Below are 15,658 nucleotides of genomic sequence, written 5' to 3'. Positions count from 1 at the left end.
AGTAAGGAATTAATAAAACAGTAGATTTTAGCCTGAAACACAGGCCCATATCAGCCCCTGTATGAGGCAAAGTATTGAATAGAACTGGATGGAAAAGAGAATTTTCATTTCATGGGACTTTTTGGGCTCACAATGTTTCATTTTGTTCCAGTACCGAACGAGACATTAACATTCCACAATTTCCTGTCTTGGCATCTGCCAGCCAGGCAGCTGGGGATATGGGCAGCTGGGGAGATGATTAGCCTGTGCACCAGTCAGGCAGCAGGGGAGCTGGTATGCTGTGCCTGGGGAGATAAGCAGCCAGGCAGCCAGCCCATCCACCCAGTGAGCAGCTGGGGAGTTGGGGATCCAGTCAGCTGGCAAGCCAGCTGCAAAGCCTGCCTGCCTGGTTTCTGTCAAAAGAATTGATGTGTAAGGAGACTGTTGGCCCCTTACTAAAACTCAGTGGGTTTTTTTTTGGTAGCTAGCTCCCAGTACCAAGAGGAATAGGAAGGGTCGATGGGAAATCAGGACCCTGAGACTGACAGTCCCCAGGAACAATGAGGAAAGGCCAGTACTCTAGGTTAGCCTGATTGACAGGGCAGGCAGGCTAATGAGGGAGTTAGGACTCAGCGGGGTTGGGGTGGATTGAGCATGTGGCCACCACCAGAGCAAGTGTCCAATCCACAACATCTCTGCAGCACAGCCAGGGCCTGGGCAGGAGGCCTGGGATGTGTGATGAACAGACTGTGAACTGCCCTTACATTGCAGAGACGCTGGTTGTGATGTCCCTGTGCCACGGAGTGCAGTTATGTGTTTTCTTTTAGCCTTTCCCATTTTTTCCTTATTTTTTAATTGATTGCTGTTTAATAAATTGTATTTGCTTTGAACTGTATGTAATGATCAGGGGGTCAGGAAAGCATCCAGTGCAGAGAGAGCACCCTAGAGTGGGGACACCTAGACCCTGACCTAGGTGACCACAGTAAGATTGAGGTCGAGCCCCCCAGGAATCCTGTGCCCAGCCTTGTTGGGGTTACAAGGAAGGGGAGTCCTCGAGGGCAGGGAGGCCTCTGGGTAAAGGAAGTAGGAGTGAGGACTCAGATCTGTCTGCTAGCCCATTTCACCAGGGTAGTGCAGAAGCCAGGAAAGTTCCCCACAATAACGAGACCATTCCTGAGCTTACAAATGCAATGGCCATGTTCCTGCTGAGTGTTTTGAATCCATCGAATCAGCATTTTCTGATGGAAAATGATTCTACTGGAGATTTTTCAATCAGCTCTAGTATGGATGGCATCAAAGGAGGAGGAGCGAGTGAGACACAGGCCAGTCCACTGTAAACAGCTACTGTGGAAATGCTTCCCATAAAAGGCTTGTGAACCACAACTGGAGCTTTGCTCCCACAGCTACAAGCCAGCACAGGTCAGAAGTGAGTGGGACGAAGACTTTTGGGAACCACTCCTAGCTCACAGAAACTTGACATTTAGCCAGCTGGGTGGCTGCAGTAAAATCTGCAATCAGTGAAAGACAGCTCATTCTAAAACTAAATGGACTGGCTTTCTTCTCAAGATGATCCTGTATAATGCACACCAGCAGACTTATTTGTATATGAAACTTTACAGCAAAAATGTGTCCTTTGTTATGTGGGGAAAGAGGAGTGGTGCAGACCAGCACAGGGTCCCTGAGCTACCATGCTGGTACAGGACAAAGCAGCTTAGGGGCGGGGTCTATGTAGCACATTTTTTTACTGCTCTATTAAAACGAGCAGCACGTAGGGAAAGATAGGGGAGGAAGCGGCATATTTTTGCACTGAGCACTCTGCTCTTTTAGAGGCACATCTATCAGAGCTGGAAGTGGGAATGGCAACTTGTGCAGATATACCCAGGCTAGCTGTACTCCAGCTAGCTTGCTAAAAATAGATGCGAGGATGCCGTTGTGTGGTCGTCAGCACAGACTGTACGTACCCTGCTGGGTACATACTCGCTTGTGCAGCAAGTGCTGAAGCCCATACTACCAAATCCTCACTTCCAGTCTTAGCAAGCTGGTTAGAGTAAAGCTAGCACTGGTATGTCTTCACAAGCTGCACATCCCACTCCTGGCTGCAGTGTAGACCTTCCCATACACACAAGTCAAAATTACTGAAGGTGGCTGCCAAGGCCCATCCACAAAAATATCTCAGGACACATTTCATATTGGAAGTGAATTTTACCAGTTGATGTGCAAGCAAACAAAACAATTTCCCTCCCCCCCCAAGAACCCCTCAAAAAACAACCCTCCAAAATCCTTGTGAAAGTAGAAAGAATTATATTGTAAAAATAAGAATGGATTAAAGAAATGTTGTATGTACCTTTAAGCAGAAATCAATGTTGAAATACAGGTGTCAGGAAAAGGAACATTAAGGCATAAACAATGAGTCCACTTAAGTTAATGGTGAAACATTAACTGGAGATTGGGAGAAGTTAGTAAGGAAATTAACTATGCATGTCTAGCCCAGGTAAAACCAGATTCTGCTTCCTTTGTTATCTTGTTAAGTTCCCGCCCTTTTATCTGTGTAACTAAGATAATTTGTGTCTTGCATGGTGCTCACATTATCTGGGTGTTATCAGCAGAGCTCTGTACTAAGAAAACAGAGTGGTCTGACAAATTGTGAGTAATGAGTCTAACTTCGACATCCTGAATCCTCCAAATTTTGTGTTTCATGAAATTTTGAAGTTGTAAAAGCACGTGGACAATAACCTTAACTTCCTCACTTTTCAGAGTGGAGTTAGTTGTTTTAATCAAGAGCAGAATTTGTCCCTATATATGTATGTTATTTCATAGTCTCATACATATATTTATTTATTGTGAGTTATACCATCCTAACTCTAAACTTAGTGGAAATTTTGTACTGAGCTTGTGCAAAAATCAATTGCTCAGTGGCTTCTAATTTTATATTACCTGATTATTTCTTTATTTCTTATGGTACATGGTGCTAACAAGACCATTGATAATGCCTGACCTGGAAAGTTCAGACAATTTTGAATTGCTTGCATGAGAATCTAAACACCTTTTTACAGCAGAAAATGTTTGTTTTTCCCTCTCTCCCATGCTGCAACTCAAAAATATAGGATGAATGACTTTTGCTCAAAAATCACATTTTACTTTTGAGCTGAGCCAAACATGAAAGAATAATACTGTAATTTTTCAGAAAGCTCCAAGCACCAGAAAACAGGACATAAGACAAGTGTCAGTGTAGCCTCCACAGTTTCTGCTTATCAGCAAAGACCTCAGTAAAAGCTGTGTGAAACCAATGACTTTGAATCAAACTCTGGATACTTTATGGCGATTTGCTGTTCTACCTGAAAAGAAATCTGAGCAACCTTGAATCTCTTTATGGGCTACAAAAGTCCTTGTTCTGGGATACCTCTTCCAACTTTTTCCTATACTATGAAACTGATTTGTTCACCCTGCTTCTAATTTCTCAGCAGCGACCACTAGCACCCCAGCCAGAAAGAAAGATCCCTTCATCTCATGCCGTAAGGCCCCGTTTCTGTTAATCGGCTGATTCCAGGCTTGCTGTGCTTTCTTGCTGAGCCTAGAATCCAGACTTTAACAGCCTCAGAGCATGCTGTGCACAAAAACGCAAGGTGCACAGAGGCGTTTTCCGATAGCATTTTTTAAACTACATCTGACAGGACAAGTTACCTTATCCAAGCCCACCAAAGGCTTTTCTTGGCTAAAGCACAGCTACTCCCTCAGTTTCATGCCATGTGGCAACATGTTGTGCAACAGTGGTGCCATAAACCACAGCATAGAAGCAAAGCAAATGCAAGGATGTAACATCTGAGGAAAACTAAGAGAACAGCCAAAACAAAAGGCCTTGTTGTTCTCTGGGTTTCGTGAGAATTAGAAGAACCAGTGCAGGCTCAGAACATTTCAGCCAGTGGAGCCCATTTGGATGCTGAGCCACCGTGCCAGAGAGAATTCTAATTTGTGTGTAACAGAATGTGCCTACATCGGGCCAAATCCCCAGCTGGCATAAATCACAGCCGCCCCTCTGACCTCAGTGCAGTTATGCCAATTTTAATAGATATTAAAGTCAGAAGGGACCATTATGATTTACATTGTAAATGATGACTTACATCAACCGAGGACACAGTCCTTCAGTACACTTAAGGGCAACTAATATTTTACTTTTATCATTTCTATCAAGGTGTTACTTTGCACTGGGCATAAACATCTTTATCCCCCATATAACAACGTAAGGTTCAGGGTGTGACAAGATTTGGATGGAACCTTAAACGCCAATCAAAGTGAGCTCATCAACACACACACACAGACAGCTTTGAAGTATTCTCCTTCCCCTCAGCCACCCAAACTATGCTCCCTCTTTCTTCTTTACACTTGTGTCTCCCTGCCTCTCCCTACCCCAGTCCCTGTCCTACATTCATTGGTGGTTCTGTGTTTGGCAAAGACCTTGGAAAGAAGTCACCACTCTCTGCTGCTGTTCTGGGTAGATGTGCTGGTCCCGGGGTCCATGAGAGCTAAGGGAAGGCACAAGCACAGGCAATGGGCTGGCAATTTTTGAAGGCACCTTCCTGTGCTTTGCTGCATCGGTGGCATCAGTTCGGCTGTGGGAACTCCCAGTCAGTGCAGAGGAGGGACTGCTCCTGGACCTTCTCCTGAGTCCTGGTTCTTGCAGGGCCCTTAACTCATGGGCCCCTCCTGCCTGGCACATGTTGCGAAGGCAGGAGTTATGCCAGGGTTTGCAGTGATCTCCAGATATTTTACAGACATTAATTAATGAGGCCTCCCAATACCCTTGTGGGACAGGTGCATATTCAGGCCAGGAGTAACCACTGTGCACTCAGTGCAGTTGAACAGGACCCTGATGTCGGGGGGGCCCTGATCACCGGGGAAAACACCAAACACACAAATACAAACAATCAACCCAGGACCAAGAAGGAGGCAGGGTGAGGGGTCACCTGAATGATGTGACAAGAGCCAACAGGCTGAAGTTGGGAACTGGGCCAGCCTTGTAAGACAAGCCACTGCAGGCAGCCTCACTTTCCAACAGCTTCCCACTCTGTGGGCAGGACCTGCCCTCCCAGGGCCAGGGATAGTGGAGGGCCCCCAATTATCATAGTGCACAAGGCCCCAAAATTCTTTAATCCAGCCTTGTGCGTATTATCAACCCTGTTTTACCAATAAGAAAAGAGAGGCAAAATGGAAGTTAAATGACTTGCTCAAGCTCAATGGCAGAATCAGTGGCAGAGCCTTACATGGCAATCAGATTTCCCTTGCTTTAAGATCTAGATCAAGCTTCTTCTCATATGACCATGCTTTCCAATCTCTTGCTCTTTGGACTGACTATTTTTTTTCCTCCCAGACCTGCAGCCAAACTGAATATTCCGTTCTCCAGACAGACCTACTCGTAAGGACATTATTGGAGTTTCAAAGGCCCTCCTCTTTCTGAAGAAAATAAAGAATCGAAGATATGAGTAAAATTCAACCTTCACGATGCATCCAACTCTGCTGAAGTCAATGGAGAAGCACCCACTTACACAGAGGCTGAACCTGACCTTCTGCATTTGTTGGGAATGCAATAAGTTAATTTGGAGCCAGCCAAAGCGAGGTGATAGCCTTTTCTCTGTCTGGCAGTGGCAGCAACAAAATGAGTCTGGATTTGAATGGAGCAGCCAACCTGGACTTCATGCTCTCAACAAACCATTCACACTGGAAACAGTGAGGAGAGGAGGAGGCAGCGGGAGGACAGTGCATGAAGGGGTGCAGTGAAGAAAGAAAATACCTGGAGAAAGACACGCAAGGGTTGGTGCTCCACTTCTCTGGCTGATCCTTCCCCTGCCTAGTCTTAGTACATCAAACTCAGGATGACACAGCATGAGTAGATGAAAGCAGAGATGGCCTTAGGCAGTGCATAGGTACATGTGGGAGATCTGAGAGCAGCAGGGATTTCCTCCATTGAGAAGGAGCCAGGTGTAAATCAGCGTGACTCCATCAACTATGATTTACACCACCGGAGGAATTGGCAGCCTGTTTGCCCTGCAGAAATGTCACAGTTTTGTTTTTTAGATTCAGTGAATGAAGCAGGCGACATGGGGGGTGGGGGGTGGGTTTGTTTTTTAATAGCCCTGGCTATCCAAAAATCTGGCACGTCTAACAGCAAGCCATTCCCAGGCTCTGAGGTGCCACAGCTCCTCCATTTCCCCTCTCTCCTGCTGTAAAAATGTAATGCTATTGCAATTTCCAAGTCAGGCAGTGAGGCAAAATATAGTGCCCTGCGTTTCAACAAGCCTGCCTCCAAGTCTTGCTCCAAATGCTACACTCTGGGAACAGGATTCTTCCTCCCATTCCCCCCCACCCTCCATCCTGTCAGTCCCGTGCAAGACAACTGCTGACCTGCATCAATAACGGGAATGCAAAAGTGCTTCTCTAGCAGTGATGGATTAAATTCACTAGGCTGATGAAAGAGCCCATAGGCACATCCATGCACACACACACATGCACATGCACACAGAGCATTCTGCCAAATTATGCACAGCGCTTATCTCAATTTTTTTTTATTTTGCTAATCAGCTCGCAGTCTGATTAACAACAGTGTGATGCTCGATGGGGAATTTTTTTTAACTGACTTTTGCTGCTCTGAATGAATATTTTGGTTCTCTTCCAGTCAGGCAGCAGCCCCATCCAAAAGGGTGGTTGGGATGGGGATGAGAGGAGAAAGAAACTTGAGGGGGATTCTGGTAGCAAAGAAACCTGCTGCTCATCTGTGCCTCTCAGTTTTACGTCTGCAGTAAATCCCACTCCATTTCTTTGCTAGGTTGGCTTGGACACAGGGATCAGAGGCCAAAAATCATTTGTAAGAAATATTTTAATTGCTGCCATTTCTTTTGTTCTTTCTCTAATTGTAGCTCCGAGTCCAAGGATGTGGTGCATTAGAAGCAGGAGCCTAACGTTATTCATAACTGATTTCCTAAAAGTGGTCAATTCCTGATCCCTTTTAGATTTCTTTCATTGGTGTTATTGTTATTACTAATAATTTTAAACAGTATCCAAAATATGCATAGGTGCTTCACAGAAGAAAGAAGACAAGATGGATAGATGAATTAGCAGGGCTTTGGCTATTTCTGGTGATTGAAGACTCCTGGCAGTTTTCATAAGGCTCTAGGGTGCCCCAGCCAAATTCCATTTTAAGTAAATGCATTCGGTTTTCCTTGATCCTTCCAGCCGTGGAACACGGTATTCTTTCACTTCCTGTCCAAAAATGTGTAGCGTTGCGGTGTGCTTTTAAACATTTGGCACATGTCAGCCCAGTGATGGATTAAATGATTCATATACATTATGCAGGTGCACTCAGGACCCCATAGTTAAGGTTTCCGGCTCTCAATTTTAAAGCAGAGTTTAATTTCCTGGAAATTCATATATGCAAATGAGGGCCGGCCAAAGCTGAACTATTCCAAAACCTTTCACCAAATTCCTCAACTGTTTTTGTTTTTCAAACAATTGAAAATCCCTCTGAATTGCAATGATCAGGCTCATGCTTCTTAGCAGCTCTGGAAGTGGGAAGGTTCCTACACTTAACACCTTTGTTGATCTTCAGAACAATGTCAACACAGGAGTTGTTTTTACATAGTCTGAAACAAAAATCCCCCTAAAGGTGGTAATTCACCATGACTGGTTTGAGCTTTGCCAGGGAAGCCAACAGAGAATGTGTCTCCACTATGAGCTTCACAGCAGAGAAGAAAAGTGCTGGAGCTGGCGAGAGATGAAGCCCAGAAAGGGGAGGCTGTAGGTGGCCCAGGTGAGAAGGCTCAGGAGCAGCTCAGCACTTCCCTGCCTTCTCCATCCCCAACCGTCCTACTATGGCTCACATGCCCAGAGCCTGCGCTGTGAAACAAAGGGGCTGCCCTGCAGCAGGCACTTCTGCAGAGTCTAGCCGATCCTGGCACCTGGTGCACCAGCCACCAGGCCAATGTCCCAGGCTGCAGCTCAGTATTGCCAATCCCCTGTGATCAAAACTCATGAGCCAGAGCCTCCAAACTAATGGAATTCACTTAAAAACCCTGAGATTCTGTAAAAACTAATATATTTCAAGGACTTTATCTTCTGGTTTTTGAGCCTTCAGGGTGCACTCAGGACATGTTTTCAAGCTTTTTTTCAGCAACCATTTTTAATAAACGTTGAGAGTAACACGTAATCCCATGAATCCAGGAGCTGGGCTTTAAGAAAAATAACCAGTACCATGAGCCTTGTGATGAAATCGCAAGGGCTGGTGACACTGACAGGCCCCACGTGCGGGCTGATTCTTGGGTTGGTTGATATGTGACAAGATGAGGACCTATTAGGCTGAGAAGGCTTGCGAACCAAGAAAAGCCTGAATGTCAGTGTTGCTTTAACTGGAAGTTTCCCTGATATGCCATGATTTTGTTGGTAGGAAATATATTTGCATAACCTTAAATCTAAGTTGACAAAGGCAGCTCTCTCTGGCTATGTCTATGCACACACATACACAGTGTCAAATTCTACACTAATGTACATCCCACAAAATTACACATAGGGAGTAAACTAGTGCAGAATTTGATCAGTCTACTTAGTAAATCAGAAGCACTTTTGGAGCCATTTGATATATATAAATGTCAACTCAAGTTTGTACATTTTTTGCACAGCACTTTTCTTTTTGCTGGTGTGCTCATTCATTTGGCATGGCAAACAGCTATGGGCTGTATTACACATTACAGCACCATTTCATCATTTTAAATTATTCCATTTTCTATTATATGAGCATGAACAAAACAGTTCTTTTTGTTTGGTTGCATGTTTTCACTCAAAAATACCAAATCAATCCAATAAAAACGGTCCAACTGTCAAAACTCTCAGATTTAATTTTAGGGGAAGAAGCAAGGGGAGTCAAGTTCTGTCAAGGATAATTTTCTTATCCTAAGAAACAAATGGCCTGAGGGGTTGTAGTGCACAGCAAGCCATGGTGGGACTCTGTAGCACTCTAGCTTGCTGCACGCTAACTTGTTGTTTTGACTCTACTGCAGCACATTAAAAGTTCCTTGATGTGCTTTGATCTACTGCTGTTTGAAAAGGGAGTCAGTCACAGCTCACGACAGAACTTTTAGTGCACAGTAGTAGGCCCCACACGGTATGCAGCATGCTAGTGCACTGTGGATTCACACTCTGCCTTGCTGTGCACTGACTCGCCATGTACACAAGCCCTAATTCTCCACTTGCTTAAACCGTTTTTTACAACAGTCCAACTATCTTGATTTAACTGGAGTTACTCTAGGTTCACACCAGAATACAGGAGATCAGAATGAAGCCAAAAGGGTGCATCCTTTCAAGTACTGATGTAACCTGAATGACAGGATTGTGAATTATAAATCAAAAGGGCATTTGAACTTGCAGAACCTCACTGTCAGCTTTTACTTTTGTAAAACACAAAACCAGGAGTTATTCTAATGTCGGCTTTGAAATTGTGGCCAACAGGAATATGGGGCCAGAGCTGGGTGTAAATCAGCTCCATGCATGAATCTATACCAGCAGAGGATCTGTTCTCCAATTGGAGTGATTTACAGTTTCCAAATTTACATTTTCCAATTTCTCCTGCTCATGCGGGGCTCTCTTATTGAAATAATCATTTCCTTTTCCCTTTGAAATTAATCTTGCCCTGCATTAAAGACTACCAAGGGAATCAAAACACATAGAAACAAACATGCAAATCTCAGTATTAACATTGCAAAATTTATACAAGAGCGACACAGTAAACCAGCATCAACATTGCAAGAATTCATATAGGACCATTCACAAAACCCAACACCTGTCGAAAAAATGTGCGTGAAAGCATGCAAAAAGCCATGGCGAACATTGCAAAGTTACACTCAAGAGCCTGTAATAAAAGTCAAAGTCAAACAAAAATAGTGGTATTGGTGGTATTGAGACATGGTGGTATTGAGACATATACATGCATTAGCTGGCATGTGATCTTATCGCTACGGTCCTTCTACCTCTCCCATTCCCAGTCTTTGGCCAGGTCCACATTACAGCGTTGTCGATTTAAACAGCGTTAAATCGATTTAACGCTGTACCCGTTCACACTACAAGGCACTTAAAATCGATTTTAAGGGGTCTTAAAATCGATTTCTGTACTCCAGCTAAATGAAAGGAGTAACCCTAAAATCGATTTTACAAAATCTATTTAGGGCTAGTGTGGACGGAAATCGAAGTTAATGGCCTCCGGGAGGTATCCCACAGTGCACCAGTGGCCACTCTGGACAGGTAAAGGAACTCTACTGCACTGGCCAGGTACACAGGAAAAGCCCCGGGAACTTTTGAATTGCATTTCCTGTTTGGCCAGCGTGGAGCTCTCAGCAGCACAGGTAACAATGCAGTCTCCTGAGAATAGGAAAAGAGCTCCAGCGTGGACCACACAGGAGTTATTGGATCTGATCGCTGTATGGGGAGAAGATTCTGTGCTATCAGAACTGCGTTCCAGTAGACGAAATGAGAAAACTTTTGAAAAGATTTCTAACGCCATGAGGCAGAGAGGCCATAGCAGGGACTCGGTGCAGTGCAGAGTTAAAGTGAAGGAGCTCAGACAAGCGTACCAGAAAGCCAAAGCAGCAAATGGCAGATCCGGATCTGAGCCAAAAACATGCCGCTTCTAGGCGGAGCTGCATGCAATTTTAGGGGGCTGCACCACGACAAGCCCCCCCTTGTCTGTGGATTCAGAGGTGGGGGTAGTAATCTCAGCCATTGCTGATGATTCTGCGGAGGGTGAAGATGTGGAGGAGGAAGAGGAGGACAAGATGGCAGAAACCACACAGCACTCCATTCTCCCCAACAGCTAGGAGCTTTTTCTCCCCCAGACAGAATTACGCTCCCAGCCCTCCCAAGCCACTAGCCCAGACAATGAAGCCATGGAAGCGGCCTCTGGTGAGTGTACCTTTTTAAATATAAAACATAGTTTAAAAGCAAGCGTTTTTTAATGATTGATTTGCCATGAGGGCTTGCATGCATTAGCTGGCATTAAAGTTACTGGAAAAGTCTGTTAACATGTCTGGGGATGGAGCGGAAATCCTCCAGGGACATCTCTATGAAGCACTCCTGTAGGTACCCCAAAAGCCTTTTCAGAAGGTTTCTGGGCAGGGCAGCCTTATTCCGTCCACCATGGTATGAAACTTTACCACGCCATGCCTGGAGCACGTAATCGGGTATCATTGCATGACAAAGCCTAGCTGGTATGGTCCCGGAGATTGCTGGCATTCAAGAAGCATAATTTCTTTTTCTCTGTCTGTAATCCTCAGGAGAGTGATATCGTTCATGGTCACCTGGTAAAAAGTAATGTATTTTATTAAGGGGACAGAGATGACCATTCCTTCGTTGCTGCTTTCCTGCGCCTTTAAAAAAATCCTTCCCTTGCAGTTACCAATGCGGGGGGGGGGAGGTAAAAAGCAGTCCATTCCTACGGGGAGGTGTCTCTAGTGGCGCTGACCTTTTTAGCATTTGGGGAGCAGGAATTTTCGCTGCTAATTGCCAAGAAAGAGGGGGGAAGGGGGAGGTAGTAAGGTTTCAGTGACCTGCCATTACAGCAGACATGCAGAGTGGGGGGGAAAACCATTCACAATTTTCCTCTAGTGCTTAACCTTTCTGATGGCATAAGAAAAGAAGCAAAAGATGTGCTTTTTAGCAGTTTGGCTGCCCAGCATGAATGTTACCTGCTAATAGCCACGGGTAGGGGGGAAAGGAGGAGGTTGTACGGTTAACTGCCATTAGATGTATGCCTTACCATGTCCGCCTGCAAGCTGATTTGTAATCCCCGGACCTGCGTCTGTGTTGATCTCTGACACCACAGCCGCAAGCACTAAATACTAAAAGAATCCAAAGGCGACCTTGTAGTGAAGTGACATGTGTTACGTATGGTGAATAGTGTAGTTCACTGTGAAAGAGTATAACCATTGTTCTGTTAAATGTATCTCTTATGATCCTTCTATCACTCTTTTCCCCCACTCATGCAGCTGCACATTTTTCAAGCCTCTCTACTCCAGTCCGAAGGATAGGTCAGATAAGGAGAATAAGGAAGAGGAGGACACGGGAGGAGATGTTCACAGAAATAATGGCAGTAACCCTCAGTGAAAGAGCTCATCAGGGGGAGTGGAAAGACGTGGTAGCAAAGTACAGGAAAGCTGCCAGTGAACGTGAGGACAGGAGGGACTAACGTGAGGACAGGAGGGACCAACGTGAGGACAGGAGGGATGCTCGAGATGAGATGTGGCGGCAGCAAGATCAGCGGTGGTGGAATGGAACGCTGGAGCTGCTGCGCGACCAAACTGACATCCTCCGAAGTCTGTTGGAAGAGCTGCGGGGTCACAGAGTGCCACTTCAGCCCATGTTTAACCTCCCTCAGTACTCACCATGTCCCATATCTTCCACACCCAGACGTGTAAGAACGCGTGGGGGAAGGCTTTCTGCATCTGCCCACTCCACCCCCGTGGACAGTCCAACCAAAATGCTGTCATTACATTGAAATGTCCTTAATGGCCTTTTTCTTCCCTCCTATACTCCTCCCAAACCACTCCCGGGGTACCTTTTTATTTATCTTACTCTTCTTATAATGACATGCTATTCAAAGCAAGTGGGAGGGTGGGTTGGTTACAGGGAATGACTTTATTTCCATAAGCAAGCTGTTAGGGAAGGATGGAGGGTAGCTTGCTTGCAGCAGGAGTCAATACGGGGTGAGGGAGGTTCATGAAGGGGAAAGAAACACAGCAGTCACACCGTACCCTGGCCCATGATGAAACTTGTTTTCAAGGCTTCCTTAATTGCCTTTTTCTTCCCTCCCATCCTCCTCCAAAACCACTACCGGTGTACCTTGTTATTTCTCTGTAATCTATTTTTAATTACGTGCTTTTTAAAGCAAGAGGGAGGGTGGGTTGCTTACAGGGACTGACTTTTAATAAAGAATACAAGTTTTTAAAAGATAGTAACTTTATTTCCATAAGCAAGCTGTTAGGGAAGGGTGCAGGGTAGGTTGCTTGCAGCAGGAGTCAATAAAGTGGGGGGGAGGTTCAGGAAGGGGAAAGAAACACAGCAGTCACACCGTACCCTGGCCCATGATGAAACTCGTTTTCAAGGCTTCTCTGATGCGCACCGCTTCCTGGTGTGATCTTCTAATTGCCCTGGTGTCTGGCTGCGCGTAATCAGCGGCCAGGTGATTTGCCTCAGCCTCCCACCCCGCCATAAAGGTCTCCCCCTTACTCTCACAGAGATTGTGGAGCACACAGCAAGCAGCAATAACAAAGGGGACATTGGTTTGGCTGAGGTCTGAGCGAGTAAGTAAACTTCTCCAGCGAGCTTTGAGACGCCCAAATGCACATTCTACCACCATTCTGCACTTGCTCAGCCTGTAGTTAAACAACTCCTGACCACTGTCCAGGCTGCCTGTGTATGGCTTCATGAGCCATGGCATCAAGGGGTAGGCTGGGTCCCCCAGGATAACTACAGGCATTTCAACATCCCCAACTGTAATTTTCTGGTCTGGGAAGTAAGTCCCTTGCTGCAGCCGTTTAAACAGAGTGCTTCTGAAGACACGAATGTCATGAACCCCTCCTGGCCATCCCACGTGGATGTTGGTGAAACGTCCCTTGTGATCCACTAGTGCTTGCAGCACCATTGAAAAGTACCCCTTGCGGTTTATGTACTGGGTTCCCTGGTGCTCCGGTGCCAAGATAGGGATATGGGTTCCATCTATGGCCCCCCCACAGTTAGGGAATCCCATTGCAGCAAAGCCATCCACTATGACCTGCATGTTTCCCAGAGTCACAACCTGTCGTAGCAGCAGCTTAATGATTGCTTTGGCTACTTGCAGCACAGCAGCCCCCACAGTAGATTTGCCCACTCCAAATTGATTCCCGACTGACCGGTAGCTGTCTGGCGTTGCAAGCTTCCAGAGGGCTATTGCTACTCGCTTCTCCACTGTGAGGGCTGCTCTTATCCTGGTATTATGGCGTTTCAGGACAGGGGAAAGCAAGTCACAAAGTTCAAAGAAAGTGCTCTTACGCATGCGAAAGTTCCACAGCCACTGCGAATCGTCCCACACCTGCAAAACTATGCGGTCCCACCAGTCTGTGCTTGTTTCCCAGGCCCAAAATTGGCGAGCAATGGGTAGAACCTCCCCCATTACCATCAGGAGCTCCAAAGCGCGGGGGCCCGCGGTTTCAGAGAAATCAGTCTCCAGGTCCTCATCACTCTCGTCGCCGCGCTGCTGTAGCTGCAGCCTCCTCTCCTGCGTTTACTGTTCATGGTTCAGCATAGACAGCACAAGAATGCGTGAACTGTTTACAACGTCCACGATCAAGGTACTGATCAGACCAGGGTCCATGCTTGCTGTAAAATGGTGTTTGCTCACTTCACCCAGTAAAAAATGCGCGAAATGGCTGTCTGCTGCTTTCAGGAAGGGTGGGGATGAGGCTGTACCCAGAACCACCCACGAAAGTGATTTTTGCCCCATCAGGCACTGGGGTAGTAACCCATAATTCCAAGGGTCAGGGAACACTGCAGGAACTATGGGATAGGTACCTACAGTGGAATGCTCCGGAAATCGATGGACGCCTGGGACCATGGACGCACACCACCGACGTAATGTGCCCTAGTGTGGATGCGTAAAATCGATTTTATAAACCCTGTTTTATAAAATTGATTTTACTAATATCGATTTTAAGCTTTCAGTTGTTTATTACTCCCATTTTTGTCACATCCAAATTTAGGCCCCAGTCCTACAAATGGATTCATCTGCACTTCAGTTGGACTCTCTGTGGGTGCAAAGGTTCACCCATGCAGGCCTCTTTGGAAGACTGAAGCCTTAGTTCCTTTCCAGTGCCTGACCTCCCTGTACCAAAGAGGATGACAAAAGGGAGATAAATGACTACTCAGCACCCCCCTGAACACATCAACAGAGTCATGTGTTAAGATCACCCATCTGTAGCTGTTCGTTCAATTTGGATAAATGGTTCTAGTGTTGATTCATTTTGAATAGCGATAACACCTCCAGTTGGGCAATTCTCATTCATATCTGAATAGCCCCATTAACAGGCCTGCTCGCTCAAGTCAGCGGGCATCAGTATGAGGAACTGTGGAAGAATCAGGCTGGATACAATGGGCCAGTTTTTCAGCTAGTGAAAATCAGCTGATTTCAGTGGAGCTTTTTCAGTTTCCATCAGCCAAGGATCTGGCCCCAATCCCTTGTCGTTTTGTTGGGCATATGCCAATAAGCATCAATCTGTGGAACTCCTTGTCGGAGGATGTTGTGAAGGCCAAGACTATAACAGAGTTCAAAAATGAATTAGACAAACTCGTGGAGGATAGGTCCCTCAATGGCTATTAGCCAGGATGGGCAGAGATGGCATCCCTAGTCTCTGTTTGCCAGAAGCTGGGAATGGGCAACAGGGGATGGATCACTTGATGATTATCTGTTCTGTTCATTCCCTCTGGGGCACATGGCATTGGCCACTGTCAGAGGACAGGATACTGGGCTAGATGGATCTTTGGTCTGATCCAGTATGGTCATTCTTATGTCTTTAAGAGATTTGCCCTATTATTCCAGTATAAACTTTTGTGCTTCCAGAGAGGTGCATTCTTACGACAGGTTAGCTCCCTTAAAGCTGGGGGTGTGCTGTACATG

This window comes from Gopherus evgoodei, chromosome 1, assembly GCF_007399415.2.
Source record: "Gopherus evgoodei ecotype Sinaloan lineage chromosome 1, rGopEvg1_v1.p, whole genome shotgun sequence".
NCBI lineage: Eukaryota > Metazoa > Chordata > Testudines > Testudinidae > Gopherus > Gopherus evgoodei.
This window is presented reverse-complemented; position numbering follows the sequence as displayed.